The sequence below is a fragment of the Mauremys mutica genome, chromosome 11, assembly GCF_020497125.1.
Source record: "Mauremys mutica isolate MM-2020 ecotype Southern chromosome 11, ASM2049712v1, whole genome shotgun sequence".
NCBI classification, from domain to species: domain Eukaryota; kingdom Metazoa; phylum Chordata; order Testudines; family Geoemydidae; genus Mauremys; species Mauremys mutica.
In genome coordinates this window covers 26566245-26572244 of record NC_059082.1, presented here as the reverse complement: position 1 = coordinate 26572244, position 6000 = coordinate 26566245, and positions in this window count along the sequence as shown.

The following is a 6000-nucleotide window of genomic DNA, read 5'->3' as shown; positions in this document are numbered from 1 at the left end:
CTGTGCCAGCGCTCACACAGCGAACGGGAGGAGAGGTGGCGTGAGGAAGACAAGCAGGCGACTGAAACAATGCTTGGACTAGTGAGGGAGCAAACGGACACGCTCAGGCGCCTTGTGGATGTTCTGCAGGACCGCAGGAGGACAGAGACACCCTGCAGTGTATCTGCAACCGCACTCCCCTGCCACAAAGTCCCATCCCCCCCTCACCGAAAATAATCAGGAGGAGGGGCGGCCGGGGACGTGAATACTGTCAATGCACCACAGCACAGTGCTCAAGTACCCAAAAGCTCTCATACCCTATATTTGCCGAAGTCCTTCACTTCCAGACTCACAGTAGTCCCAATCCCAGTCCCATCCCCTAACTGTCTACTTAAGTAATAAAAATGCTTTGCTGTTAATTACTGTTTCCGTTATGTTTTTTCAAAGAAGACTGTGTTCGAATGGGGGGCGTGGGGAAGGGGGTGGTTAATTGCATAGGACAGTCACCTTTCCCAGGGTACAGACACGGGGGCAGGATCAGCAGCGGGTCACACACACGGTGCAGTCAGTAGGCAACCTGGTCGGTTTTTGGAGGTGGTTTCCAGGATCTGTGTGGGCGGGGGAGATGTGACTTTGCATCGGGGGAGGGCGGTTACAGATCTTATACAGCGGTCCTTGTCCTGGACCGCTGAGTCACGCAGCTGAGGAATCTGTATCCGTCCTCCTCCACCACAAGGTCACATATCCGCCCGCACACAGAATTCCATAAAGAGGGATGGCAGGCTCCGTTGAAAGAAGCATTCCGGCACTGCGGACCGCTCTAGGAGCAGGAGCCTGTCATTCCTTGAGTTTAGAGGCGGTCTTTACATCACCGCACACCCTACCCAGCACAGCCTGCGTCCCAGTTTCAACCCTTTCACGAAAAGTCATGAATAAAGAAACCTTTGTTAAGTAATAATGGGACATGTATTTTATTTTTACACGTGTGCTGGAAGTGGGGGTAACGGGGTGAACGGGGTATGTAACCGAAGAGGAGAGTCAACAGTCAGTGGGTAAAGAAACAGGGGCAGGTTCAGCTTCTCTGTAAAGAAACTGAACAGTCACAGGTCACGCTGCTCGCTGCTCGCTGGTATTTGAAGAGTTCCTTGTCGCTGTCCCAGGCGCCTGTATAGGGCTTCATGAGCAAGTGCATTAGCGGGCAGGCTGGGTCCCCGAGGATGACTATAGGCATCTGCACATCCACAACAGTTATTTTGTGGTCCGGGAAGAAACTACCTTCCTGCAGGCGTCTGAGCAGCCCACAGTTCCTGAAAACACACGCATCATGAACCTTGCCCGGCCACCCGACGTTGATGTTTGTAAAATGTCCCCTATGGTCCCCCAGTGCTTGCAGCACCATTGAAAAGTAGCCCAATTTCTCAGCAGCTGACTGTGGAAGACGTGGACGATAAAGTGCGAGGAGGAGAAAACGGCGATGATCGCAGCGGGCTCCGTGCTTGCAGTGCTGTGGCGTCCGCGCTGTCACTGACCAGAAAAGTGCACGAACAGATTGCCCGCAGGCGCTTTCACGGAGGGAGGGAGGGAGGTTGTGATTGACGGTTCAATGACGACACTTACCCAAAACCACCCTCGACACATTTTTTCCCCCAGCAGGCATTGGGGGCTCTACCCAGCATTCCACTGGCAGCGGGGACTGCGGGAACTGTGGGATAGCTTCCCACAGTGCACCGCTTCCAAAGTCGACGCTGGCCCCGTGAATGTGGACTCAGAAATTCGAATTAGTGTATTTAGTATGGATACACAAATTCGACTTCATAAGGTCGAATCCACAAATTCGAACTAAGTTGATTCGAAATAGTCTTGTAGTGTAGACAAGGCCCTAGAATGAAAAGCCAATATGGACAAAAAGAAACGACGAGTCTCATTCTTCTCTGATTTACTTCACAGTAAATCCAGAGTATAACAGAGATCAGAATTTGGCTTAGTGTGTGTACCTAAATATGCATGCCATTGCAGTCCAAGGTTTCGTAGTAGAATTTGTAATTGTTCTAAACATCTAAGTGAAAAGATGCTACCTAGAAATGTCCCAAATCACAATAGGTGTCTGGAGATGGTGGTGAATTATTGTACAAAAGATCTCCAAATTTAGCTCTCTTCTTGCATTATTTGCACACAGTATCTTTACTTTAAATTTAGTTTATGAACAGTAAAATGCAGCTAAAAGGTATTTCTAATTTTTTAAAGCATATGAAAGAATGTTACTTGGTTGTGGTGTCCCGTGTATTAACCTGCCATTAACCTTTTCATAACTAGGTCTTTTATCATGTGCAACACACTACCTACAAATCCTTGGTTAGCCCTGAAAAAATTGGCCTGGGACTTGCAGGACAGATTAACTCCTAACTGGGCTCTAGATCTAAGCCATCCAAAGAACTCATCCTAGAAACTAAAATGCACCCTGCTTCCAAAACAAAAGTATTCATGCCTATGCACACTTCCTAACAGATTCCGAGATGTAGACATTCATTTCTGACTTCAGTAAATACTAATTAATATAGGATGCTATCTTCAAAAGCACTCAGCCTTGGCAAAACTCTGTTCCCAGTGAAGTCAGTGGGAGTTTTACAATTGATTTCAGCAGGAGCAGAGGTAGAGCCAGTGATAGTACTTTTGAAAATTCCACTCTTAGTATAAACAGCCCACTGCATGTTAGGGCATGAGCTACAGAAACAAATAGGAAACTGATCAGTCTGCATTGGTTGCCTTGACTGAGTGAAATGCAAAAGCACAACAGCATAAACTGCAGTGTTGCCAACTCTTGAGATTTTTATCATGAGTCTTGTGGTGATTGATTGTTTTTTTGAATTAAAGCCCTGGTTCCTGGAGTCAGATGATGACATGAGAATCTCTGATTTCATTAAAACAAACAAGCAAAAATTTCAAGCCCTCATTATTATGAAGCCAAGATTGAAAATGTGGACTCCCTAAAGGTAAAAAATCCAGAAGGCAAATAAAAAGAAACCCACATTTATTATTTTTAAATCTCATGATTTTTAAACCAATCTCATGACTGGTTGGGGTTTGACTTTATGATTTTTGAATGCTTGGGGTTGGAAATATGGAAACATTGAAAAGTAAATCTGATTTGTACTCAGTTCGGGAGGATGTTAATTGCATACAGAAGAATAACTTTTGATTGTTTTTTTTTTCCTGATAACATCCCTCTAAGGAAGAAAAAGAGGAGGAATGAGGGAAAAACCCTGTGCACAAGTATAGCGTGCACAGTTTTCTCTTTCACACCTATATAGGTTTCTTTAGTGTTCCATTTAGAAACGCAGAGCACATATCAGTGGCTTAAAATCATTACCTACTATTCATTCTTGGTTGATCAACAAACAGACGCTGTATACCTTAGGCTGACTAGAAAAGCAGAGACAGTAACAGTAGTAGTGCCATACAAAGAAATAATTTTAACAAGATGAGGTAAAAAAAGCTAAAATAATGTTATGCACAGATGATGTTTTTTCCTAAATACTCTTTTGTTACAGTTTAGCAACAGATTAAAATGTAGAAATTTTTTTAAAACTACGGCGCCACAGAGCCAGTAATGCTATGCAATAATAATTGTACTGAACAGACAGAGAACAGCTGTTACTGCATCTTAGTCAGTTTACTTGTATTTTCCAGTGTAAGGTTGTTTGGTGGGAGAAAAAATGCAGGCAACTGCCAAAAACAAGCATGTGAGGTAAAACTTGTAGTTGCTCTCATGAGAACATTCTCAGATTTGAAAGTAGCTGAAAAAAAATGCTGAATATAACTCTCTGGAGAGCCATTGCACTATATAGAGAAAGAGCAGAGAAAATAGAGCTGGCTAAGGAAAGAGAGAAGAACATACACTACCAGAAAGACCATAAGCTGTAGGGAGGTAATATCCTGCAGGGTGGATGAAGAATGAAATATCAATTACAACTCTGAATCTCCTTGCTTGTGCTGATTTCTGTGATAAAGTGAAGAACCCCACTTAACCACTGTTTTGTTGGGTTATTTCCTTTGATTGTTGTAACCTGTACATCAAATTTTGTTATGTAAATTTAAATTAAAGAGTAAAATGCATCCCTGGTATAACTCTGTTAACCTCAATGGAGCTCCCCTGTGGATACGTTGGCCTGAGAGTTTTTAAAGCACGGTAGGCCAAATTCTGACTATCTGTGCATGCCTTAAAATGGATTGCTGGAATGAGACTTATGTAGACAAAATTATTCCACCCTAATTCCGCCTTTAGTTCAGACCTGTGGGAAAGCTACTTCAAAAGTTTTTCCCCAAGCAGAACTGCAGAGGGGAACAGGCTGAGATATAGGGGCTTGGTCCACTTTGTCTGTGCATGGATGCCCCCTGACCGCACAATGGGCATTATTCATGCCCCAGCATTCCTGTGCTCCTGGCACAGCTTCTGACCCAAGTAATTTGGGAATAGGGTTAGTTAATGTGTTCTTGCAACACCAGCCTATAAAACACTGTAGGTCATGATTAGTGGCTATTTATTTCGTAGTATTTTCTTCAGTGCCAAAGGGGAGGATTTTGATATAAATAAAAATTGGTATTAGAATGTACTCAATATGGTTTGGATTATAACTCATTTACAGTATAATCCAAATTTTTGAATCAAAACTACTTGAAAGTGCAGTTTCAGCTACATTAAGAGCCTGATCCTACCAACACTTACTACTGGCCATTTCTTATTACTGTGAGTGGTGCCATTGACTTCTATGGAACAATAGCAGTAGTAAGCATATGACCCCATGTTGTTTGCAAGATTGAACTCTCAATTAGTAAAGTGATTAATTAGCTTTAAGACACTATTTAAATTGTCCAAAAGATAACCTGAACATCAAATAATGTGATTTTTCTCCAGGAGCTGATATTTCAGATCCAAATTAGTACATTGAAGCCTGCTCAATGTCAACTCACTGACTGGAAAATCTCTCTTAATGGAAAAGCTTTTCTTTGTACCTGTATTTTATATTAACTCAAGCAATGGGGACATTTGCACTTGATAATAGACAATTGATAATTGATAATTGATAATAGACAATGTCATGATTATGTAAAAAATACTTTTGTTCTGCACAAACTGAGCTTCATGAATTGAGGCCTGTAGCATAAGATGGAGTTCATATTTTCAGCTGTGTTATGGAGATGCTGATTGTGACTCCAGAGTTAAGGTTGAGCTGAGTTTTGCACTCAAAGCAAGGATTCAGTCTCTTTGTTTGGCATGAAGAGTACAACATATGCTCTCAAAAACTATAGCACTTAGTTTCTGGGTGAAATCCTGGCCCCCCTGAAGTCAAAGAGAGCTCTCATTTGTACAGAGGGAATCTTCTGAGAATGTAGAAATAAACCCATTAATTAGTTTGAGTTAAAATTAATTTAAAAAATAGGTCCCTGCGTAGAATTGATGGAGTGCCCCAAGGGTCAGTCCTGCGGCCGGTTTTGTTCAATATCTTCATTAATGATCTGGAGGATGGCATGGACTGCACTCTCAGCAAGTTTGCAGATGACACTAAACTGGGAGGAGGGGTAGATACGCTGGAGGGTAGGGATAGGATACAGAGGGACCTAGACAAATTAGAGAATTGGGCCAAAAGAAACCTGATGAGGTTCAACAAGGACAAGTGCAGAGTCCTGCACTTAGAACGGAAGAATCCCATGCACTGCTACAGACTAGGGACCGAATGGCTGGGCAGCAGTTCTGCAGAAAAGGATCTAGGGGTTACAGTGGACGAGAAGCTGGATATGAGTCAACAGTGTACCCTTGTTGCCAAGAAGGCTAATAGCATTTTGGGCTGTATAAGTAGGGGCATTGCCAGCAGATTGAGGGCTGTGATCATTCCCCTCTATTTGACATTGGTGAGGCCTCATCTGGAGTACTGAGTCCAGTTTTGGGCCCCACACTGCAAGAAAGATGTGGAAAAATTGGAAAGAGTCCAGCGGAGGGCAACAAAAATGATTAAGGGGCTGGAG